Below are 27,344 nucleotides of genomic sequence, written 5' to 3'. Positions count from 1 at the left end.
AAATCCTAAATGAGTACTTTGCATCAGAATTCATTCAGGAGAATGATATAGAGTCATAGAGTCTGTTATGTCATAGGTGAACCCTCCTGCTTAATTTAAGCTAGTAACACAGAAAGGATCTTTCCCGTGCAGTAATCTGAAAATTCGAGAGGCCAAGAACTATTTAAAGTAAAAATTAACAATTTTATATTTTAAAGTGTAACAGAGAATAATTAACTAGCAACTATTTACAACTCCTTCCCCAAACTTATCTTTTAATTTCCCTTCTATAATACCAGTCCTGATTATAATTTACTGAAAAATTCAAATTTCAAAACCAGCCAGTGGTTGAATCTTCTCTTTATCTTCTTCAGTAGAGTTGCTCTCTAGGTCAATGCTGAGGTTTTTCTCTGTGCAAACTTCTTCTCCAGACAGATACCTCTCAGAGAGTTCTGACTAGCAGTCTACATCTGTTGGTCTTTTGGCAGTTCTCCCTTAACTGTTCAATTTTTCCTGGTCTTATACCCCAAACCATTGGATTAGGTAATTGGCTTTTAATATTGTCAATATACTAAATTCAAACTTGATTGGAGTTTGTTTTTTTTGAGGGGGTGTATAATTTAAACTGATTGGCCTAATTCAAATTTGTTTTTGTCTCAAGGCAACCAGCTACCCTAGCTGCTGGCCATATGTTACATTGTATCTTCTTCAGAACACTTGGTGCTGTCAGGTAGTTCTGTTAGCTTTTAGCTCTCTTAAAGGTACAGTACACCCACATCTTCATAATGCCTCCCCCTTAAGAAAAAATGAAACATCATAATGAAAATATGGCTTCATTTTTTCTATTCTTTAAAAACATTACTCTAACATACCAATAAATTTAATTTAAGTTCACCTTAACTTCGATATATACATAAAGCACTGAATAAATACAAATCTCATCTAAACTTTATCAGTTAAATCCGCGATAAAGCATCTGCGATTGCATTCTTATGACCCGCAACCTATACAGTTTTTAAATTAAAAGTCTGTAACATATGACTCCAACAAAATAGACTCGTATTCTTGTCTTTAAAGTGTTCTACGAATGTAAGCGGATTGTGATCCGTGTACACAACCGTGTCCAACACATTGTTCGTGACATACACATTAAAATGTTGGAAGGCCAGTACCAAACTCAGTAGTTCTTTTTCGATTGTGAAGTACTTCCTCTGGTGGATGTTGATCTTCATTGAAAAGTAACCAACTGGCAGTTCAATCCCATGTTCATCTTCCAGTAGGTGTACAGCTCCAACTCCTATGTCATTAGCATCTATGGCAACTTTTGAAAAGTTTGGTGTAGCTAAAGCTGGTTTGGTGGTTAATATTGATTTCAAATGGTCGAATGTCTCCTGGCATTATTTTGTCCACTGAAACTTTGTGTTCTTCTTTAGCAAATCAATTAACAATGCCACTACACTGCTGAGGTTTGGAACAAACTTCTGATAGAATCCATTGAATCCTAAGAATCAAATCACCTCTTTCTTCGAGGTTGGTCATGGAAATTCCTCGATGGCCTTGGTCTTTGCGTCCGTGGGATCAACCTTCCATGTTATGGCCGAAGAATGTCACCTCTGCTTTTGCGAATTCAGTTTTATTTAAGTTTATCACCAGTTTTGCTTCTCATAGTGATTCAAAGAAGTCTGCCAACTGTACCATGTGATCTTTCTAGGACTTATTAAAGATCTCTACATCATCCAAATAGACTGTGCAGTTTGTTAATCGAGCCATAACTCTGTTCATGAGTCTTTGGAATATGGCGGGTGCGTTCTTCATTCCAAAAGGATCACTTTAAACTGATATAGCCCATTTGGGGTTACAAATGCAGAAATTTCTTTCGCTGTCTCTGATGAAGGGACCTGCCAGTAACCATGCATTAAGTCCAACTTGATGATGTAACGGGCTTGTCCGACTTTCTTGATACAGTCCTCCAATCTAGGAATTGGATATGAGTCTCACTTTATAACTGCTTTGAGCTTCCGATAATCCACACAGAATCGTTGAGTACTGTCCAGTTTGGGAACTAAGACGATCGACGAACTCCATTCTCTCTAGTTTAGTTCAATGATGTCCTTGTTGAGCATGGCCTCCACCTCCTCCTGGACCTGTTTGGCTTTGAAAGGCTTAAACCGATAGGGGTGTTGTTTTATCAGAACAGTACTCCCTACGTCTACTTCATGTACAATAACATTAGCCCTCTGCATCTGATTCTTACATATGTCCTTATTCTGCAGTAATACATCTTTCAACTGTGTTCTATGCTCCTGAGACAGATAGCTTACTAATCTATCCCACTCTTCAAGGGATTCTTCATTTTTTAATCTACTTTGAGGCACATCAAAATCCACATCATCTGGATATGATTTTTCACTCTGTGGGGGGAGTAACTAACACCTATTTCTCCAGTTCTTTCTCTCTCGTACAATGCCGTTTCAACATGTTCACATGACATACCCAATACCTTTATTTCTATCTGGCATCTTTACTGGATAGTTTACCCAACTCAACTTTTTCTCAATTTGATAGAGACCACAAAACCTGGCTTTGAAGGGATTTTCTATCACTGGTGACAGTACTAACATGTCATCCACTCGGGAAAACGTCCCGAGTCTCAGAGTTTTTATCTGCCCCCTGCTTCATTCTACACTGTGCCCTCTTTAACTGCTGTTTAGCTAACTCACCTACTCTATTTAGTCTCTTCCTCACCTCTGATACATAATCTAAGTGTGAGATCTCTGACTTTGGTCCTGCCAATTTTTCTTTAATTAATTTCAAAGAATCTCTCCCTTCATGCCTGAATATTAACTCAAAGGGAGTGAACTGAGGAGATTTTTTTGGGGCATCTCTAATAGCAAATAATACAAATGGGATACCTTTATCCCAATCACTCAGGTAACCTTGACAGTATGCACTCAACATTGTTTTCAAGGTCTGATGGCACCTTTCTAAAACTCCCTGGGATTCAGAATGATACACATTGATTTAAAGTACATCCTCTGTCTGACTGAATCTCTCTGGGTAGCTCAGATCATGTGAAGAAAGCTATTAACTACTCTACCACCTTTCTGCCTTGATACTCCATAATGGAATTGCCTCCAGAAATCTGGTAGATACATCCATTATGGTTAACAAGTACTGCTTCCCACTTTTAGTCCTCAGAAGAGGACCTACACAATCAAATATAACCGTGTGAAAGGTTCTTCAAATGCAGGAATTAGCAAGAAAGGTGCTGGTTTTATTATCACCTGTGGTTTACCTACCATTTGGCATATATGACATATTTGGCAAAAGTTAATGATAGCCTTGTCCATTCCAGGCCAATAAAAATGTTTTTGTACCTTAGCCTGAGTCTTTTGTGCCCCTAGGTGAACTCCTACAGGTAGTTCATGTGTACCCGTAACACCTCCTGTCTGTATGCTACTGGCAATACAATCTGATGCACTTAGGCCCATTTCTGTCCTGCACTAATCTGCTGTGGTCTCCATTTCCGCCTAAGGATTCTATCTTTTAGATAATAACCCTCTGGAATATTCTCTGCCTCCTTTTTGGAGTATGCATCCACATATATATCTTTTATTGTCTTGTCTTGCTGTTGCAAGTCTCTTCGCCTTTCAGGACTAAGCACTTCTGTCTGACCTTCTGCCTGTTCAGGTTTTTCCTCAGCCATTACATCAAACAGAACTGAACCTCAACTCCTTCATCTTTCTCTTTACTTTTTGCTTCATGCTGTGACTTATGATAGTTGGATCTGGTTAACACACAGTCTGGGAAAATACCAGGATATTACTTTTTTAACTCCTCAGTTTCTTGGTCTCCCTTGGGCTTCTCCACAACAAGGGGAGTCACTCCACCTTGGATCCTGCCAAATCATTCCCAAGAACAAACTGAATTCCTGGAACTAACACACTGAGAACCACTCCCACTGTAACTTCGCCAGCCTTGAGTTGGCACTCCAACCTAACCTTACATAGAGGAATGCTAAATTTCTATCCCACATGTTACCACAGTCTTGGGTAACAGATCAGAAAGTGTGCATATTTGCTTATCCTTTACTTTCAGCGACTGGTTAGATCCTCAATCTCTTAAAATTATAACTTCTTGACCTTCTCCCCTGTTCTTTCTGAGTAAACTTTACTCATAGAGGCAAATTCTTTATAGAGATCAGGTACTAACTCCATGACCAGCCCCTGCCCAGCCTGTGCAGTCTCCTGCAGCACTTTTTTCTTCTTGGGGGTTTTCTTTACTACCTTCTCTAATGCCACTGGTTTAGCTTCTTTTACCACATCTTTTCTCACAGTACCTTTCTTTAACAACCAGCACTGTGACTTTGCATGTCCCACTTTACCAGAGTGGAAACACCCGAGGCCTTTCACCTCCTTTTCACCCTTTTGGGCTTCTTTTTTATCCTGTGGTAAATTCTTACCAGTGCTCTCTACCCTTGGTTTCATAGTGTAGGATTTCCCCTTCCCACAATTTCTATCCCTCACAGGATGAAATTCTGGCTGGACACTTGTCTTATGCACCAACATGTATTCATCTGTTAATTCTGCTGCCCTCTCACTTCCTGAACTTTCTGTTCCTCCACGTGAATTCTTACCATCTCCGGAAGTGAGTTTTTAAACTCTTCCAGCAGAATAATCTCTCACAGAGCCTCAGAGGTCCTATCCAATTTTAAAACCCACACCCATCTATCAAAATTACTATGTTTAATTCTTTGAAACTCAACAAAAGTCTCACATCGTTCCTTCTTTGTGTTTCTGAACCACTGGCTATATGCTTCTGGTACCAATTCATGAGCACTTAAAATAGCCTGTTTAACCTCTTCATAATCTCTTGACACCTCATCCGAAAATGTGGTAAATACCTCACTCACTCTGTCTACCAGTTTACTCTGAACTAGCATTACCCATAAATCCTCAGACCACTCCATCCGCCTAGCCAATTTTTCAAATGAAATAAAGAAGTCTTCAACATTTTTTCTCATCAAAATGTGGCAACATTTTAACATATTTGTATATATATCACTGCCTTCACTTTTAATTTCCATCCTGTTGACTTTGCTGACTAAGTTGCAACTTCTCAAGTTCTCTCTTTTTGCTCAGCTAAGAACCTTCTTTCTCTTTCTTTTTCCCCTCTCCCTCTCTCTCCCTCATCTCTCTCTTTCTCTCTCTTCTCTCTCTTTTTCTCTCTCCCTTTCTTCTCCCTCTCTTTGCTCAGCTAAGGACCTTCTCTCTCTCTCTGTCTCTCTCTCTTTCCTCTCCCTCTCTCTCTTTGTCTTGTAACTCCATTTTCCACAATTCTAATTTAAGTTTTTCTACCTCTACTGCACTTGTTGGTTTCTCTTACACACTTGTGTTTTGAGTAATTCCCTTACAATTTCAGCTTTACTTTTGTCCTTGGTTAAACCCAAATATAACTTATTTGCTAATTCCAAAAGTATGGCCTTTTTCTTTCCTTCTAAATCTTTTTGGCAAATTTGAGAATCATCTTCAAATCTCAGAATATCTTTAGCAATTTCAAGAGCCATTTCTCTCACTTTTAATTTAAGCAACCACAAGTCACTGAAATTAAACAAATTGCCTCATCTACGTTTCATTTAAAGATCTACTTCACTATTCTGCAAGTGTTTGAAACTGCTGGGGTTTTTCGTATACCAAAATCTATTCAAATCTGTTCTAAACCAGTTTAAATCCCAAATCCAAGACCTAAACCATTCAAATCGCAGACAAAAGCCCCCAAACCATTCAAATCCCAGCAACGAGCCCCCAAACTGTTACAACATGGGATAAACCCTCCTGCTTAATTTAAATCAGCAACACAGAAAAGATTTATCCCATGCAGTAATCTGTGAAAATCCAAGAGGCTAAAAACTATTTAAAGTAAAAATTAACAACTTTATTTCTTATAGTATAATAGAGAATAATTAACTAACAACTATTTACAACTCCTTCCTCTAACCTACCTTTTAATTTCCCTTCTATAATACGAGTCCGATAAACTCCCCGATTAAGGGATTTACTGAAAAATTCAAATTTCAAAACCAGCCAGTGGTCGAATCTTCTCTTTATCTTTTTCTGTAGAGTTGCTCTCTAGGTCAGTGCTGGTGTTTTTCTCTGTGCAAACTCCTTCTCTAGACAGGTACCTCTCACAGAGTTCTGACTGAAGCCTACTTCTGTTGGTCTTTTGGCAGTTTTCCTCAACTATTCATTTTTTCCTGGTCTTACACCCTCAAAGCATCAGATTGTGTCATTGGCTTTTAATAATGTCAACATACTAAATTTAAACTTGATTGGAGTTTGGTTTTTTTGGGGGGATATAATTTAAACTGATATGCCTAATTTAAATTTGTTTTTGTCTCCAGGCAACCAGCTACCCTAGCTGCTGGCCCACATGTTACATTATATCTTATTCAGAACACTTGTTGATGTCAGGTTTTTCTGTTAGCTTTTAACTTTCTTAAAGGTACGGTACACCCACATCTTCATAACAAGTCATAGGAAAGTACACCACAGAGCAAGACCCTTCAGTCCAACTCGTCCTTGCTGACCAGATATCCAAACCTAATCTTGTCCCATTTGCCAGCATTTGGCACATATCACTCTGTACCCTTCCCATTTATATACCCATCCAAATGTCTTCTAAATGCTGCAATTGTACCAGTTTCCACCACTTCTGCTGGCAGCTCATTCCATACTTACATCACCCTCTTTGTAAAAACATTGCCCATTAGATCCCTTTCATAACCTTTCTCCTCTCACCCTCAACCTCTGTCTTCTAGTTCTGGACTCCCCACTCCAGTGAAAAGACTTTCTCTCTTTATCCTATTCATGTCCTTCATGATTTTATAAACCTCTACAAGGTCACTCCTCGGCCTCCAACGCTCCAAGGAAAATAGCCCCAACGTATTCAGCCTTTCCCTATAGTTCAAATTTTCTAACCCCATCAACATCCTTGTAAATCTTTTCTGAACCCTTTCAAGTTTCACAACATCCTTCCGATAGGAAGGAGACCAGAATTGCACAAACTGTTCCAATAGTAGCCTAGCCAATGTCCTGTACAGCCGCAATATGACCTCCCAACTCCTATACTCAATACTCTGACCAATAAAGGAAAGCATACCAAATACCTTCTTCACTATCCTATCTCCCTGTGACTCCACTTACAAGGAACTATGAACCTGCATTCAATGGTCTCTTTTGTCAGCAACACTCCCTAGGACCTTATCATTAAGTGTACAAGTCCTGCTAAGATTTGCTTTTTCAAAATGCAGTACTTCACATTTATCTAAATTAAACTCCATCTGCCACTCCTCAACCCATTGGCCCATCTGATCAAGATCCCATTGTACTCTGAGGTAACCTTTTATACTGTCCAGTACACCTTCAATTTTGGTGTCTTCTGCCAAATTTTTAACTATGCCTCCTATGTTCACATCTAAATCATTTCTATAAATAATGAAAAGTAGAAGACCCAGCACCAATCCTTGTGGCACTCCACTGGTCACAGGCCTCCCGTCTGAAAAACAACCCTCCACCACTACCCTCTGTCTTCTACCTTTGAGCCGGTTCTGTATCCAAATGGCTATGGAAGGTAGTGAGATTATTTTTGAGCATCCCAAAATGCTGGGGCATTTTGAGATCAAGAACAAAGTTGTGTTGGTTCTCTTGAAGAGCATTAAGTTGGATAAGTCCTCACGACCTTATGGTATCAGTTACTTATGAAACATTAGAAAGTTTAAATCCTATCCTAATCCCTGGAGAACAATAAAATTGACTGTTCCAACACCTCCCTAACCAGTGACCCAGGCAACCTCCCCGCCAAGCCAGCACTGACTAAACTCTCATCCCTAACATGTTCACTTAACCATCCCCAAACAACAGCCTGACCTATCCTGACCACACTAACAAATTGGACTCGAAAAATTGACTCAGTTTCTCTTTCCACAGATGCTGACAGACCTACTGAGTGTTTCCAGCACTTTTTGTTTTAGATTTGCAGTATCACCACTGATCAGAGCTGGCTCCTATCCAATCCACTTGCATTGTTACCCTTGCACCAACTTACAACCTTACAACCTCATTCCACCCCCCACTCAATGTGCACCATACAGTCCTACCACCACATCCACTTACCCAACAACCACTCTGCCCGCCTTCTTACCTGTCATTCTACCTACCTACAATGACACCTGACTTCCAGACTGCCACTCTTACTCTAACTACATACCAGTATGCTACTCTACTTATCCACCAATCTGCAACCTTACTCACTTCATCCACATACCACTGCACCTAACTCTCACTCTATCCATCAGAACCTGCCACCCTATCCACCTACCACCCTACCAACTTGTCACCCAGCTCACCACCACCTACCCAAGTGCCTGGTTACCAACTACCACCTGATCCAATTGCCATGCTACCATCTTGCCCACTAATATCAAACCCATGCCCCTTTATCCACTTACCCCACTCACCCACTCACTAAAAATCACGAATATTAAATATGAGAAACTAATTGTATTCTGTTTTATTTTATTTATTCATAGGATATAGGCATTGTGAACTGGGTCAGTATTTGTTGCCTGTCCCTACATGCCTTTGAGAAGGTGGTAGGTGAGCTGTCTCTTGAACCATATGACCAAGTTGATCCACATTGTCATTAGAGAGGGAGTTCCAGGATTCTCACCAAGCTGCATAGAGGGAACTGCAACATATTTCTAAGTCAGAATGTTGACTGGCCTGGAGGGAAACGTGGAAGGGCTAGAGTTAGGCGTTGAAAAGATTGGTGTTCTTGTGTACCTGCTGCCGATGTCCTTCTAGATGCTTGTAATGATAGATTTGGAAGGTGCTGCGGTCATCCAGGTAAGTGAATTAAGTATTAAATGACAAAATAATGAAATGTTTTAGACAATTAAATAGATTAATTCCCATTACAAATGATCAATAATCAGTTGGAGGTGGGATACATCTTCAGTACAGTCTGTAGTCCGAGCGATGACCAATTGAGTGGTCATAGCTGGATAGCTGTCTCTCCGAGTCCTGTCACTGGCCTAATGAAGTGTGATGAATCCTTCTTTTTGTAAGTTTCCTTTGTGATGAAGAAGAACAACCCTTAAAACTAGTGGACTTAAACAAGAAGAGAGTAATTTAAAGATGTCATGGCAAGGCATATGGATCTGGTGGAATGGTCTTCCTGTGTAATGAAGGAAGCCAGGGGCATGTTCGTGACCAGGGAGGACAGGAGGTATATCCCACTGCAGCTACTGGAAATCTGCATTTGGGATCTTGTGCAGTGACTGGCGTCACTGTAGATTATTTTCAATGTTGAGATCTTCATGAATAACGCATATCAACACTATCATCGATAGTTACAGGTGAGGTGCCGGAAGACTGGAGGTTGTCTAATGGGTTGGCACTGTTTAAGAAGGGTGGTAAGGACAAGCCAGGGAACTATAGACCACTGAGCCTGACATCGGTGGTGGGCAAGTTGTTGGAGGGAATCCAGGGTGACAGGATGTACATGAAATTGGAAAGGCGAGGATTGATTAGGGATAGTCAACATGGCTTTGTGCATGGGAAATCATGTCTCACAAACTTGATTGAGTTTTTTGAAGAAGTACCAAAGAGGATTGATGAGGGCAGAGAAGTAGATGTAATCAATATGGACTTCAGTCTGACAAAGTTCCTCATGGGAGGCTGATTAGCAAGGTTAGATCTCATGGAATAAAGGGAGAACTAGCCATTTGGATATAGAACTGGCTCAAAGGTAGAAGACAGAGGGTGGTGGTAGAGGGTTATTTTTTCAGACTGGAAGCCTGTGACCAGTGGAGTTCGGTGCTGGGTCCTCTACTTTTTGTCATTTACATAAATGAATTGGATGCGAGCGTAAGGGGTACAGTTAATAAGTTTGCAGGTGACACCAAAATTCATACAGCAAAGATGTTACAGTAATCATTGGTGACATTAATCCACTTGTTGACCACTCAAACCACATTAGCAGGAATTATTATGGTGGATGAATTTCGGGAGTGGGTACAAGATTGTTTTCAGATGAGGAGAGAGGAGAGTGAGAGTGACAGCCTTTGACATCAAGGCCACCTTCAACCAGGTGTGGCATCAAGGACCCTGAGTAAAACTGGAATCAACGGGAATCCGGGGGCAAATTCTCTGCTGGCTGGAGTCATACATGGTACACAGGAAGATGGCTGTGGTTGTTGGAGGTCAATCATCTCAGCCCCAGAACATCTCTGCAGGAGTTCCTCAAGGTAGTGTCCTAGACCCTAAATATCTTCAGCTGCTTCAACAATGACCTTCCCTCCATCATAAGGCCAGGTGTGGGATATTTGCTGATGATCGTACAATGTTGAGTACCATTCGCATCACCTCAGATACTGAAACAGTCACATTCAAATGTAAGAAGACCTGGACACTATCCAAACTTGGGTTGACAAGTGGCAAGTAACATTTGCGTCACACAAATGCCAAGCATTGACTATCTCTACTAACAGACAATCTAACCAGGTTAGGTTCATGATAAATGATTTGGAAAAGGAGACCAAATGTACTGTATCCAAGTTTGCTGATGACCCTAAATTGAGTGGAAAGGCAAACTGTGCAGAAGATGGTGGAGGGTCTGCAGAGAGATTTAGATAGACTAAGTGAATGGGCAAAGGTCTGGCAGATGGAGTACAATGTTGGTAAATATGAGGTTGTCCACTTTGTAAGTAAAAATAGTAGGTCAGAGTACTATTTAAGTGGTGAAAGATTGCATCGTGCTGTTGTGCAGAGGGACTTAGGAGTGCTTGTACATGAATAGTTAAAAGTTGATTTACAGGTGCAATACGTATTCAGGAAGGCAAATGGAATTTTGGCTTTCATTGCTAGAGGGATTGAATTTAAGAGCAGGGAGGTTCTGCTGCAATTGTACGAGGTGTTGGTGAGGCTCCTCCTGGAGTATTGTACGCAGATCTGGTCTCCTTATTTGAAGGAGGATATACTGGCTTTGGAGACAGTGCAGAGGAGGGGGGGGGCTACCCTCTGAGGAGAGGTTCAGCTGCCTGGGATTGTACTCGCGAGAATTTAGAAGAAACATATAAAATTATGAAAGGGATAGGTAAGATAGAGACAGGCAAGTTGTTTCCACTCATGGGTGAGACTAGGACTAGAGGACATGGCCTCAAGATTAGTGGTGTGAATTTAGTACAGAGATGAGGAGGAACTGCTTTTCCTAGAGAGTAGTGAATCTGTGGAATTCTCTGTCAAAGGAAGCAGTAGAGGCAGCTTCATTAAATATATTCAAGATACAGTGGGATGCGTTTTTGCATGGTAGGGTAATTAAGGGTTATGGGAATAAGGCAGGTAGGAGGAGCTGAGATGATAGATCCGCCATGATCTTAATAAATGGTGGAGTAGGCTTGATGGGCCAAATGGCCTACTCCTGCTTCTATTACTATGAAATTATAAAACTATGAAACCAACTCCCCTTGATATTCAATGATGTTATTGTTATGATATCCCCCATTATCAATACCCTGGGGATTACCATTGACCAGAAAGTCAACCAGAATTGGCATATAAATACAGTGGTTACAACAACAGGTCAGAGGCTAGGAGCACTGCAGCGAGCAACTCACCTCCTGACTCTCCAAGTTCTGTCTACCATTTATAAAGCACAAGTTAGAAATACTGCCCACTTGCCTAGGTGGGCATAACTCCATCAACACTCAAAATGCTTGACACCATCCTGGACAAAGCAGCCTGTATCACATCCAAAAGAATAATTTCCCTCCACCACTGATGCTCAGTAGTAGCAGTGTGTATTGTCCACAAGATGCACTGCAGAAATTCACCAAGGCTCCTTAGATAGCACTTTCCAAACCCATGACAATTTCCATCTAAAAAGACAAATGCAGCAGATATGTGGGATCACCACCACCTGCAAGTTCTCCTTCAAGCCACTCATCATCCAGACCTGCAAGTATATCCCTGTTCCTTCACTGTCACTGGGTCAAATTCCTGGAAATCTCTCCTTAAGGGCCGTGTGGGTCAACCTACAGCACATGGACTGCAGCAGTTCAAGAAAGCAGCTCACCACCACCTTCTCAAGGGCAATAAATGTTGGTCAGCTAGCAATGCCCATGTCTCATGAGTAAGTAAACAAAAATGTTGAGGACCAGGTTATCCTAGATTTGCTTTTGTGTAATTAGATGAAGTTAACAATAATCTTGTTGTGAAAGATCCTTGAGGAAAGTGTGATGATAATATTATGGATTTCTTCACTGGGATAGAAAGAGAAGTAGTCCAATCCAAAGCAAGGGTCTCAAATCTCAACAAATAAAGTGACAAAGGCATGGTGTGAGTTAGCTGCAATAGACTGGGTAACTTCATTAAAAGACATGACAGTGGATAGGCAATGGCTAGAATTTGGAGTCATAGCATCATAGAAATGTACAGGACAGAAACAGACCCTTCGGCGTAACTCGTTCATGCTGACCAGATACCCTAACCTAATGTAGTCTCATTTGCCAGCACTTGGCTCATCTCCCTCTAAACTCTTCCTAGTCACGTACCCATCCAGATGCCTCTTAAATGTTGCAATTGTACCAGCCTCCACCACTTCCTCTGGTATCTCATTCCACACACACACACACACACACACACACTACCCTTTGTGTGAAAAAAATGCCCTTTAGGTCCCTTTTAAACCTTTCCCCCTCACTCTAAACCTATTCTCTGGAGACAGAGAGAGAGAGACAGAGAGAGAGAGAGAGAGTCTCCATGTTAGGCACTAATGGTTTTAGCTGTTCTGATGATAAGACAAGTGAAATACATGGGTTCAGGAGCAGTTGCCTATCACAGTGTGGAAACAGGTCCTTCGGCCCAACAAGTCCACACTGAGCTTCTGAAGAGTAACCCCACCCAGACCCATTCCCCTACCCTACTTTTACACATTTACCCCTGACTAATGCACCCAACTTACACATCCCTGAACACTACGGACATTTTAGCACGGCCAATTCACTGAACCTGCACAAACCTTTGGATTTTGGGAGGAAATCAGAGCACCTGGAGGAAACCCGCACAGACACGGGGAGAATGTGCAAACTCCACACAGTTGCTGGAGGTTGGAATTGAGCTTGGGTCCTAGACACTATTGGGCAGTGGTGCTAACCACTGAGCCATCGTGTCACGCCATTTAAAAAAAAAATGTCTGTGCTCTTTAAGAGTTAATGGGCAGCTAATTGTTGGAATCAGGGCTCCAGAAAATCCAGGAAACTGGGGGGGGGGAGCTCAGAAGACACCGTGTGCCACTATTCATTCAGTACCAGTTGATAGTAGGGATTGAAAATTGTACAAGCAATATTTGCTTAATGCAGCTGAGCAAGATGAGAACTTGGGGAAAAAGACCCATGGTAGCATTAGCTTGGTGAAGCTTTCTGTCAGTAAAAAGCCAGAGTTGTAGCTTGGAGTATGTTTTGGGACGCAGTTTTGGAGTCCAGCAGAGCATAGACAGAGGAAAGAAGGATAATTCTCCAAAACAGGACAAGTTATAGAGGCAGTTCCTAATATTGCAGCACTTGGAAGGGAGTCACAAATCCCTTGTAAAGTTTAATGAGTTTTGATGATTCACCATGTCATTCCCATCTAAGAGAAATTTCTCAGATGCATGATCTGTCTTAATCTCATTTTCTATTTGTGTGATGTGAGATGTTCATGCATAGTTTATTACCCATATTTACCACATTAATTCTGGGTGTTATAGTTGTATGCACAGTGAAGATTTTATCACTGTTCTGACATTGTTAGTAAAGTCTATTATTGTTGTTTGCAATCTTATGGTTTTATTCTCTGTGTAAGTCCTTTGGATCTCACACTTAATCTACTTTTGAAAAAAAGCCAAATTTTTACATAATGTTTTAACAGGGTTACCCCCTGCTTTCATCGTTCATAGCGGAACCTCAACCATCCTAGTTAAATTCTATTATTGTTATGCATGCAAACCATTGGGGATTTCAGCACAGAAAGATTTTATGTTTTTTTCCATTGTGACTGTGCTAACTTTGTTAGAACAATCTAAAATTAACCTCATTGAATTTCTGTCTGTCCGCATTTCCTATCTTGCTGCACTTGCCATAAGGAAGGTGATAGCTGTAGTGGTAATGTTGCTGGGTTAGTTACCCAGAGGTCCAGGATAATACTCTGGGGCACGGATTTAAATCTCACCATGGCAGCTGGTGACATTTAAATTCAATGAATAAATGTGGAACATAAAGCTAGTTATAATAAAAACCCACATTATTCACTAATGTCCTTTTCAGAAGAAAATTCGCCTCCCTTAAATGTAATTCCAGACCCATAGAAATGTGTTTGACATTTTCAAGAAACTGCACATCTGAACTCCAAGATCCCTCTTCATCCAAATCTTCCAATTTTGCTCCATGCCAGGTAATTTGATTTACTTGTATTTTTTTTCTCCTAAAATATATCACCCAACACATCCACTTTAAATTATGCCTACCTAAACAGAGGTGATTGGATTAATTCACATTTATAGTGCCAATCTAACAATTTTATGATATGCAATGAATTTCATCAGAGTTGCTGATGGCAAGTTTTGCTCAGTTTTGTTGAGACAAATTGACACAGATCATTCCAGAAATTTGTGTAGAATTGGAGCTCACACACATCTCCGTATCACCACAAGTAAGTGGATTGATTTTTCTTTCTAACCTAAGAGTAATAAATGCTGTTAATTTGTAAATATTTTTCCTGCAACAAGATACAATAGCAAAACAGATTTTTCTTCCTCCTTTACATACAATCCGTGCAATTCTTAAGAAGGCATTAAGAAGTTGAGGTTGAATTGTTGAAAGTTTCTCTATCCTGAATGTTGGTATAACAGCATTTAATTTAAAGTATAAAAAAGTTAAATTGAAATAGGCTTTCTAGGAAGTTGTGAACAATTTGGAAGAGATGAAAGAAATTTAATCAAAAAATAATAAGATTGGAAAACATTTGGACTCAGAGTAGAAGAGAAACAAGATGATAGGAAGGATGATATGAAACAAAGATAACCATAGGCTAAACAGCTATAATGAGGGATGTGAGATATTAAATGAAAAAAATAAATCAGTAAACAAGAATTTGATAGTAAGAAGTCATTTTAATATTGATTACATGTAAGAATCTAATGTTAGCTCATAAAACATGAGAAACAAGGTAAAGTATCTCAAAAGTTACATATGAAAGAGAGAACAAATATAATTAAACAAAAAGAAGCATTTTTACAACTGAAGGTTGGGTAAATACTTTCATGAAGCAGGTTTGTAACTGTTTCAAAGATTCAAAGTGCTGAGGAACATAGATCAGGAAAATAATATCAGCATTAGCACAGGTCTGGGGAAGATATTTAATTTGAATTAAAGTCCTGAGAATCATTAAAGTTTAAAGTAAAATGTTCCAGACTGCTGAGAGGCATGAGGGAAACTGCTATAACTCAGTAAGATGACAGCAAACAGTTTTTAAAGGAATGGAAGAAAATAAATTGATGTTAACTAATGCAGATTACTTCTATGAAATGCATGTTGAAACAAATGGGCAGGAAGATATTACGTACAATATTTAATATATAGCCTGTAGTGCTATAAGCTTTAGAGTTTGGAGACTGTTGAACAGTGTTGAATGCAATGTTACTCATTTTATTAAATATGGCCTCAAGCTGAAACATTGAGTTTGCTCTTTACAGCTTTCTATTTGCACCAGTATGGATGTATAAAATTAGAGGTCATTGGCAAAGTATAGACAGTAATCAATCCAAGATGGAATTCAAGAGAACCTTCTTCACTCAGAGCATTGTGACAATGCAGAAATTGCTACCACATGGAGTAGGAAGCCAAATAAAACTGATGAATTTCAGTGGCTTCTGAAAGCCAAATTGTCTATCAACTAGTACTGAACAAGACACACGGTGTCTTCTGAACCCCCACAGATTAATAGACTTTTCTAGAGCCCTGATTCATATGGTAGCAATTTCTGCATTGTCACAATGCTCTGAGTGAAGAAGATTCTCTTGAATTCCATCTTGGATTGATTACTGTCTATACTTTACCAATGACCTCTAATTTTATACATCCATACTGGTACAAATAGAAAGCTGTAAAGAGCAAACTCAATCTTTTTAGAAAGATTCAGAAACACTTTTCAGTTTTTAATCCTTGGTTTTCACTTATTTTCTGTGTTTGCTTGTCTTTGAAAAAGCTTCAACCAACCAAACATCAAGATCATTCTTCATAACAATTGAACTTACCTCATCATATTTAATTTCATGTTCAATTTTTGCTGTCAGCACTGAAAACCAAAGTAATTGGAGGATAATAAAACAAATAACTATGGCTCCCAAAAAAACTAAAACTGCTAGAGGAACTCAGCAGGTCTGGCAGAATCTGTCAGAGAAATCAGAATTAACATTTGGAGTCCAGTAACCATTCTTCAGAACTAACAATAGCCAGGAAAAGATGGTATATACATATGCTGAAGATAAGGGGTTGGACTTAAAGACAGAGGTGGAGCCCAGAAAGAGAGAACACAATAGTTGGGCAGACAAAGGGCTGGATAATAGCATTCCAGGGAAGAAGAAAAGCTGATAATGGAGACTATAAATAGGTAAAAGTGAGTTGGCTGGATTGAAAGCAGACCACGTCATGAGAAGGCTCGGAGTGCAGCAGTGTAAAAAAGGAATAGAAAGAGGTGTTGAGGTTTTAAAATTATTGAACTCAATATTGATCCTGAAGGCTGCAGGACTTCCCCGTGTAAAATGAAATGCTGTTCTCCCAGCTTGTGTTGAGCTTCATTGGATCACTGCAGCATGCCTGAGACATGGTGGCATGTTGAAGTGCTAGGCACAGGAAACTCGGGGTTATTTTTACAGACAGAATATAGGCATTCAGCGAATCAGACGCCCAGTCTGCATTTTGTCTCCCCAGTGTAGACAGGACCGCATTGCGAGCAGCAAATACAATAGACTAGATTGAAGGAAGTACAGGTAGACCACTGTTTTACCTTGGGGGGGGGGGGGGGGGGTTGTCTACGGCTTGGAGAATGAAGAGGAAGGATGTAAATGGGCAAGTGTTGCACTATCTATGATTGCAAGGGATAGTGTCATGGGAGCATGGGGAGGTTTTGGGAATGGAGGCAAAGTGGATGAGGATGTCCCGGAGGGAATGGTTCCTTTGGAATGCTGTCAAGGGAGAGGAGGGTAATATGTGTCTGATAATGGCATCCCATTGGAGGTGGCTAAAATAGTGGCTAATGATCCTTTGGATGTGGAGGCTGGTGGGGTGGTAAGTGAGACCAGGGACTCTGTTGGTCTGTGGGGGTGAGGGCAAAAGTGTGGGAAATGGGTCAGATACAGCTAAACAGCTCAATCAACCACAATGGTGCAGAATTATTGATTAAGGAAAAATGTGGACATTTCCGAGGCCCCTCTCGAGAAGGTGGCATCATCAGTAACAGAAAGGAAGTAATAGAAGAATTTGATTTGCTTTGATTTGATTTATTATTGTCACATGCACTGAGATACAGCAAAAATATTGTTTTGCGTGCTAACCAGACAAATCAGACCTTACGTGAGTACATCAGAGTTAAAGAACAAGATGCAGTATACAGTGTCATAGCAACACAGAAGGTGCAGAGAAAGATCAATCCTAATATATATAGGAGAAATTACTGCACGTTGGAATCTGAGATGAAAACAACCAATGCTAGAGGTCACAGCAGGTCAGGCAGCATCCATGGAGAGAGAACAAACTAACGTTTCAAGGCCAGATGACTCTTTATCAGAGCTGAAGTGAAGTGTGGAGGAGACAGCATTTTTGCTCTAATTTAGAGTGGGGTGTGTAGGGGTAGTTGGTGTAGGGTGCTGGTGGCGAAAAGGTGTTGATAGTTCACATTAAGGTTGATGGGAATGTGAGAATGGCAGATCAATGGTATTCTGGATTAGTGATGCCAGAAGAGCACAGCAGTTCAGGCAGCATCCAAAGAGCTTCGAAATCGACGTTTCGGACAAAAGCCCTTCATAGGGCTTTTGCCCGAAACGTCGATTTCGAAGCTCCTTGGATGCTGCCTGAACTGCTGTGCTCTTTCAGCACCACTAATCCAGAATCTGGTTTCCAGCATCTGCAGTCATTGTTTTTACCAGATCAATGGTGTGTCTACTGCTAGACTGGAAAGGACAGACGGTACCCCTGGGAGGGGCAGTGGGGAGAGAGGACATTAGATTAGATTACCTACAGTGTGGAAACAGGCTCTTGAGCCTAACAAGTCCACACTATCCCTCCGAAGAGTAACCCACCCCAAATCCATTTCCCTCTGACTAATGCTCATAATGGTATGGGCAATTTAGCATGACCAATTCACCTGACCTGCACATCTTTAGACTCTGGGAGAAAACCACAGCACCCGGAGGAAATCCACGCAAACACGGTGAGAATGTGCAAACTCCATACAGTCAGTCACCCAAGGCTGGAATTGAACCTGGGACCCTGATGCTGTGAGGCAGCAGTGCTAACCACTGAGCAACCATGCCACCCCATTTTAAAAAAATAAGATCTGTGCTCTTTAGGAGTTAATGGGCACCTAATTGTTAGAATCAGGGCTCCAGAAAAGTCTATTAATCTGTGGGGGCTCAGAAGACACCATGTATCTTGTTCAGTACTAGTTGATAGTGGGGATTGAAAATTGCACAAGCAATATTTGCTTAATGCAGCTGAGCAAGACTAGAGCTTGGGGAAAAAGACCCATTGTGGCATTAGCTTGGTGAAGCTTTCTGGCCTCAATCACTTAATTGAAACTGCTGGCGTGACGTCAGCTGTCTCACTTTCTCTGCCCCTCTCACCTACAGTAACTGCCCCCTTCTAAAATCACTGCACTTCATGCTCCCAGGTCCAACCCTAACTTTGTTGTCAAACCCCCTGACAAAGGTGGGGTCATTGTTGTCTGATGCACTGATCTTTACCTTGTGGAGGCTTAATGCCATCTCTCTGACACTTCTTCCTACCTCCCTCGGCCATGAATCCCCCCCACCCCCACACCTCATCTGAACATCAAGCCATTGTTGCCAGGACTGTCACTGACCTCATCACCTCTGGAAATCTTCCCTCCACTGCTTCCCACCTTATAGTCTCCCAACCCCGGACAGCCCGCTTCTACCTCCTTCTCATGACCCACAACCAGACTGTCTGGGTTAACCCATCATATCAGCCTGTTCCTGCCATACCAAGCTCACTTCCTCCTACCTTGACTCCATCCTCTGTCCCCTTGTCCAGAGCCTGCCCACCTACATCCGTGATTCCTCTGATGTCTTCTCCCATATTGAGAATTTCCAGCTCCCTGGCCCTAACTGCCTCCTGTTCATCATGAATGTCCAATCCCTTTAAACCTCCATTTTCCCACCAGAATGGTCTGAGAGCTCTCGGCTTCTTCCTCAACCAGAAACTTGAACAATCCCCATCGTCCACCACTCTCCCCACTTGGCTGAACTTGTTCTCTCACTGAACAATTTCTCTTTTAATTCATCTCACTTCTGCCAGGTCAAAGCAGTGGCTACGGGCACCCACATGGGTCCTAGTTATGCTTGCCTCTTTATGGGATACGTGGCAGAATCCTTGTTCCAGTCCTACACTGGCGCCCCTCCCACAATGCTTTTTGTTGTACATCAACAAATGTTTTGGTGTGACTTCATGCTTCGCCTGGACCTTGAAAAAATTGTTAATTTTGCTTCCAATTTTCACCTCTCTATAACTTCCATATTATCTATTTCCGACATTTCCTTTCCTTGACCTCTTTGACTCTATTTTGGGGAATAAACTGTCCACTACCATCCACTAGATAGCCAATGATTCCCAATACACCTCCTACACTCCATGTTCTATTAGTATCTGTTTGGATGATGCCACCTTCCAAAACAATACTGCTGACATGGCTTCCTTCTTCCATAACCGTGGTTTCCCACTCACTGTGGTTGACAGGGCCCTCAACTGTATCTGACCTATCACCCATGTTTCCACCCTTGCCCCTTGCCATCACTCACAACAGCGGGATCAGGTTCCCCCTTGTCCTCACTTTTCATCCCATTAGCCTCTGCATTCAAAGGATCATCCTCCAGCATTTCAGACAACTCCTGCAAAATGTCATCATCAAACACATCTTCTCCTCACTCCCCTGTCTGAGTTTTGTAGGGATCATCCCCCCTCGGGGACACCCTAGCCCATTCCACAGCCACCAGCACCTGCCCCCTTCCCCTCCTCCCTGCTCACTATCCAAGGGCCTAAACGATCTTTGCAGGTGAAGCAGCATTTCACCTGTACCTCCTCCAATCTTAAGTATTGTATTTGTTGCACCCAATGTGACCTACTCTACACTGGATAAACCAAACACAGACTGGGTGACTGCTTCAGACTAAGCACTTTGCTGCCTTCTGCATTTAATATTGAGTTCAACACCTCCAACCATTTCTTCCTTTTCTTTTAACTTGCTACATTCTGGCATGATGTCCTCTCTTCCCTCCCCCACCCCAGTAGGACTGTCTGTCCTTTCAAGTCTGACAGGAGACACACCATTGTCCTGCCATTCTCACATTACCACCGCTTAATCTCAACTATTGACAGCTTTTCTCCACCAGCACCCCCAACCACTACCCCCAATCACCCCTCCTAAACTATTGCATAAATGCTGCCCCTTCCACACTTCACTTCAGCTCTGTTGAAGAGTAATCTAGACTCGAAATGTTAGCTTTCTCTCTCTCCATGGATGCTGTCTAACCCTCTGTGACCTCCAACTCGAATGTGATCACAACTAGGGAACTATAAAACAAAATAACCAAATTAATTGAAGGAAATCCAAATGAAGATATTACCAATGAAATTCCACTTTTGGAATTTGTACTTTAACATAAATCAGAACCAATGCAAACTAAACATGGCTTAATGGGCAAAACGTGCTTTAAATAAAAAGGTAAATTTCATTTTAAATGGTCATTGTAACTAAAACCAGTTTTAAAGGACAAGCAATGACATCACTCCATACAATAATATGCGACTGTTTGTCCACTCACACCAGTCAGCCTGGCTCTGACAGCATAGGCATCAGATACATGGTATCCCTCAGAAACTAGTTTATTTTGTTTTGACTCTTTGCCTACATCTTTGCAGAACATAAGTTACTTAAAACAGGTTGCTTGGTTTCTCCCATTGACAAATAGTTATAGTCAATTAGCAACATAAATAAAACAGAAAACTACAGATGCTGGAAATCTGCAACAAAAAAAAAACAAAATTATTGGAGAGATACAGCAGGTCTGGAAGCATCTATGAATAGAAAGCAGAGTTAAAGTTTCCTCCAGCTTTAGATAGCAACCTCGGGCACTTAATAGCATGTCTTAATCCAGTATAACGATTAATTCATGCCTTAATTCATTCAGTTGACTTACCCATGAATATGCATCAGCATACATGATGGCTGAACATTATCGTACAAGCCAGATGAGTTAACAAGTTAGCAATTCAGGTATTCATACCCTGGTTTTCATTCTTCAGCAAGTATAATAAGTATAGGGTATGATCATTCTAGCTTTCTTTCTTCAAGAAGTGCAGTTACTGCAAACTAATTCATCTGCCTGGGCCATTAAATTCTGTAATGCATTATACAATATATAGGTTATACAATTACTGCAACCAGCATTTTTCTTCCATTCATAATGTATGAGTATTCAATTACAGTCATTCATTATTATCTTTTGTGTTGCCAAGATGCACACTTTCAGAGGAACACTCTGTTTAAAAAATGGTCTCTTGAGTACATTTCTAATCTACATCTCACAATCCATTCTGCCTTGTTAGAAGTGCTGACCATATTTTTAGTCATCTACAGGGGTGACTGTGGAGAGACCATGAACAGTAGACATCTACTGCAACTGAACTTGAAGCAGAAAACAGGGAGCCAATGATCAAAGCCAATCTGCACTGAAAAAGCAGAAAATGCTTAACACTTATGTGATTTTGATTCAAATGAGTTCTAATACCTTATTTTAATGAAAATGCACTGTTAACATTTTAGATTTCATAGAATCCAAACTTTGCCTTACATTCAGAAGCAGTCATAAAATTACAATGTTTATTAGGTGTATATATATCTTCATCATTAAGACTGGATGAAACATATGGCTGGTTTGGTTCAATTTATGGGGAATGGTATCCCCCCAGGATATTGATACTGAGGTATTCAGTCAGGGACTGTTGCTTCTGGGACACCGCAGTCCATTCCCAACATCTCCCCACACCATCATGGGACCATACCATGCAATCACAAAAGTTGTATCACTTTCTTGTTTAGGTCCTCCCTTCTCATTATCCAGGCCCCCAGACACATCTTCCAGGCGGAGCAGCAATTTACCTGCACTTCAATAAATCTAGTCTAGTGTAGTCACTGCTCAAAATCTGTTCTCCTTTAGACTTTATTAGATTAGATTACTTACAGTGTGGAAACAGGCCCTTTGGCCAAACAAGTCCACACTGACCCTCCGAAGAGCAATCCACCCAGACCCATTCCCCTACATTTACCCCTTCATCTAACATTACGGGCAATTTAGCATGGCCAATTCACCTAATCTGCACATCTTTAGACTGTGGGAGGAAAACGGAGCACCCAGAGGAAACCTGGGCAGACACAGGGAGAATGTGTAAACTCCACACAGACAGTTGCCCGAGGCAGGATTTGAACCCGGGTCTCTGGTACTGTGAGGCAGCAGTGCTAACCACTGCCACCGTGCTGCCCCAAGGAGTCAAAATGTAGACTGGATGACTGCTTCGCAGAATATGCACACTCAAGCATAAAACTTGCAGCTGCCTGGCACTTCAACATTGCACTGTGTTTCTTGGACAAGATTTCAGTCTCAGGCTGAGTTCTGTGCTCCAGTGAAGTTCAATACAAGCTGGAAGAACAACACCTCATCCCCTGCTTGGGATATAACCTGTGTACCTCTGTCTAAGATTTCAGTCTCAGGCTGACTTCTATGCTCCAGTGAAGCTCAATGCAAGCTGGAAGAACAACACCTCATCCCTTCAGAGCTCAACATCGAGGGTCTAACAATTTCAAAACATGAACACCTTCCTCCCTGTCTATGACTGTTACCAGATGTACTTTTAAGAAGGATTTGTTCTGTCATGTTTCTTTCGAAAGTCAGTGTTGTAAACTTGAAGACGAGCTGTCTGCTCTGAGCCCAGACAGGTTTGTTTTTTTTTGAAGTTGGAACAAGAAAAACAACTCAAACGGGGAGGGTCAAGCTCCCACAGAACCAGGATTTTAGTTTAACTTTCAATAGCTGTTGGGGTTTGGAAGCGCTATACATCTAGAACTTCAACATTTAGATTTAGTCTTACCTTTTCTATCACTATTTTAAAACTAATAGAATTATGGTCGCTGGCCTCAAAGTGCCCCCCCACTGACACCTCAGTCACCTGCCCTGCCTTATTTCCCAAGAGTAGATCAAGTTTTGCACCTTCTCTAGTAGGTACATCCACATATTGAATCAGAAAATGTTCTTGTGCGCACTTAACAAATTCCTCGCCATCTAAACTCTTGACACTATGGCAGCCCAGTCTATGTTAAGAAAGTTAAAATCCCCTACCATAACCACCCTATTATTCTTACAGATCACTGAGAAACTAATTGGTGAGGAGATTTCAATTTCCCGTTGACTATTAGGGGGATCTATAATACAATCCCATTAAGGTGACCATCCCTTTCTCATTTCTCAGTTCCACCCATCTAACTTCCTTGGATGTATTCCTAAGAACATCCTCCCTCAGTACAGCAGTAATGCTATCCCTTATCAAAACCACGATTCCCCCTTCTCTCTTGCATTCCTTTCTATCATTCCTGTTGCATTTACAATGTGGAACATTAAGCTGCCAGTACTGTTCATCCCTGAGCCATGTTTCTGTAATTGCTACAATGTCCCAGTCCCATGTTTCTAACCATGTGCTGAGTTCATTTGCCTTTCCTGTTTGACCTCTTGCATTGAAGTAAATGCAGTTTAAATTCTCATTCCTCCTTGTTCTCTGCTTTGTCCCTGCCTGCTCTAACTGTTTGATTCGCTCCTTTTCCCAACTGTATCAGTCTCAGATTGATCTCTTTCCGCACTATCTCCCTGGGTCTCTCCCCTACTCCCCCACCACCCCCTGCTCCAACTAGTTTAAATCCTCCCGAGCAGCTCTAGCAAATCTCCCTGCTAGTATAGAACATAGAACAATACAGTGCAGAACAGGCCCTTCAGCACTCAATATTGTGCCGACCTGTGAAGTATTCTCAGCTCGTCCCCCCCAAAATCATCCATGTGCTTATCTAAGGATTGTTTAAATCTCCCTAATGTGGCTGAGTTGACCACATTAGCAGGTAGGACATTCCACACCTTTACCACTCTCTGCATGAAGAACCTGCCTCTGACATCTGTCTTAAATCTATCACCCCTCAATTTGTAGTTATGCCCCCTCGTACATGCTGACGTCATTATCCTAGGAAAAAGACTTTCACTGTCTACCCTCTTTAATCCTCTGATCATCTTGTAGGTCTCTATCAAATCCCCTCTTAAACTTCTTCTTGCCAATTAGAACAGGTTCAAGTCTCTCAGCCTTTCCTCATAAGACCTTCCCTCCAGACCAGGCAACATCCTGGTAAATCTTGTCTGCACCTTTTCCATTGCTTCCACATCTTTCCCAAAATATGGGGACCAGAACTATACACAATATTCCAAGTGTGGCTGCACCAGCGTTTTGTATAGTTGCAGCAGGATATTGCAGCTCCGGAACTCAATCCCTCTACAAATGAAACCTAACCCATCATATGCCTTCTTAACAGCACTATCTGCCTGGGTGGCAACTTTCAGGGATCTATGTACATGGACTCCAAGATCCCTCTGCATATCCACAATGCCAAGAATCTTTCCATTGACCCAATAGTCTGCCTTCCTGTTATTCTTCCCAAAGTGCATCACCTCACATTTAGCTGCATTGAACTTCATTTGCCACCTCTCAGCCCAATTCTGCAGTTTATCCAAGTCCCGCTGCAACCTGTAACATTCTCCCACACAGTCCACTACTCTACCGACTTTAGCGTCATCTGCAAATTTACTAATCCATCCACCTATGCCTGCATCTAAGTCATTTATAAAAATGACAAACAGCAGTGGTCCCAAAACAGATCCTTGTGGCTCACCACTAGTAACCAAACTCCAGGCTGAATATTTTCCATCAGCCACCACTCGCTGCTTTCTTACAGAAATCCAGTTTCTAATCCAAACTGCTCAATCACTCTCAATCCCATGCCTCTGCATTTTCTCCAACAGCCTACCATGTGGAACCTTATCAAAGGCTTTACTGAAGTCCATTTATACCACGTCAACTCTCCTACCCTCATCTACATGCTTGGTCACCTTCTCAAAAATCTCAATGAGGTTTGTGAGTCATGACCTGCCCTTGACAAAACCACATTGACTATCTGAAATCAAATTGTTATTTGCTAGATGATTATAAATCTTATCCTTTATAATCCTTTCCAAAACCTTTCTTACAACAGACGTAAGGCTCACTGGTCTATAATTACCTGGGTCATCTCTACTGCCCTTCTTGAACAAGGGCACAACATTTGCAATCCTCCAGTCCTCTGGTACCAAACCTGTAGACAATGATGACTCAAATATCAAAGCCAAAGACTCTGCTATCTCCTCCCTAGCTTCCTAGAGAATCCTCAGATAAATCCCATCCGGCTCAGGGAACTTGTCTACTTTCATTCCTTCTAGAATTGATAACACCTGTTCGTAACTAACCTCAATCCTTTCTAGTCTAATATCTCATACCTCATTCTTCTCCTCTACAATATTCTCCTTTTCCTGAGTGAAAACTGGTGAGAAATGTTCATTTAGCACCTCTCTGATCTCCACAGGGTCCACACTCAACTTCCCACTTCTGTATATTAGTCCCCTTCCAATTCAGGTGCAATCTGTCCTTCTTGTACAGGTGACTTCGACCCCAGAAGAGAATCCAGTGATCCAAAAATGTGATTCCTTCTCCCATACACTAGCACCTCAGCCATGCATCCATCTGCTGTGTCCTCCTATTCCTATCCTCACTAGCTTGTAGCACCAGGAGTAAGCCAGATATAACTATACTTGAGGACCTCCTTTCTAAATTCTTGTCTAACTTTCTATGTTCTCCCCTCAGAATCTCATCCTTTTCCCTTTCTATGTCATTGGTTCCAATGTGTACAATGACCTCCTGCTGGTCTCTCTTCCCTTTGAGGACATTCCGTACTCCTTTTGAGATATCCTTGATCCTGACACCAGGGGAGCAGCACACTATTCTGATTTTTCACTGCTGGCTGCAGAAACGCCTGTCTGTGCCTCTGACTAGAGGGTCCTCTATCACAATAGATCACTTGGAACCCGACGTACCCCTCATTACCTAACTGACTATCTAGATACCAGAAACCTGGCTGTTTGTGCTACATTCCCCTGAGAGTCCATTATCACCTACCTTTTCCAAAACAGCAGACTTATTTGAAATGGGGGTAGCCACAGAAGACTCCTGCACTACCTACCTACCTCTCCTACCTTTCCTGGAAGTTACATCTACCTGACTGTATCTGTGACTTTTCTCCCTTCCTATAACTGCCATCTATCACACTCTCTAGCTCTTGTAGATTCCTCGTTGCCGCTAACTGCCACTCAAATCAATCCATTCGATTTGATTGAATTTGCAACCAAACACACTTCCTGCAGACATAATCCGCAGTAACATGTAAGTTCTCTCTAAACTCCAAATTCCAGTCAAATCTAATTCAAGAAATTTCAGTATTTCTTAAATTGCGCTCTCAGTTGTCTAAGACTGTTTGAGAGGTCTGCTAAGAACTTGCTCATAATGGCCATTCATTTCACCATTCTTATTTCTTAACAAGCTGTTGAACCATAGAGATCTTTAGATCATGACTGAAATAGCTTTTCTTTTGCTTCCACATGCTAATTATTTTACAAATTTCAGCAAGCATCTGAACTGAGCAAGCTTAATGCAGCTTCTGTGTACAGTTGTAAGTTTCACTTTTTAATATGTTTCCCATCCTCTATTGCAGAAGCATTGTCTATCCATGTGCCTCCCACGGACTGGATGCTTCTGTCATTAGCCAGAAATAAAACTTGAAATGGGCTCTAGGAAAACAATCTACAATATTAAACTGTTCTTTTGCTTACTTCAGGTTAACTATTAATTATATACTTGAGTA

This window comes from Chiloscyllium punctatum, chromosome 4 (assembly GCF_047496795.1).
Source record: "Chiloscyllium punctatum isolate Juve2018m chromosome 4, sChiPun1.3, whole genome shotgun sequence".
NCBI lineage: Eukaryota > Metazoa > Chordata > Chondrichthyes > Orectolobiformes > Hemiscylliidae > Chiloscyllium > Chiloscyllium punctatum.
Note: the sequence above shows the minus strand (reverse complement) of the source record.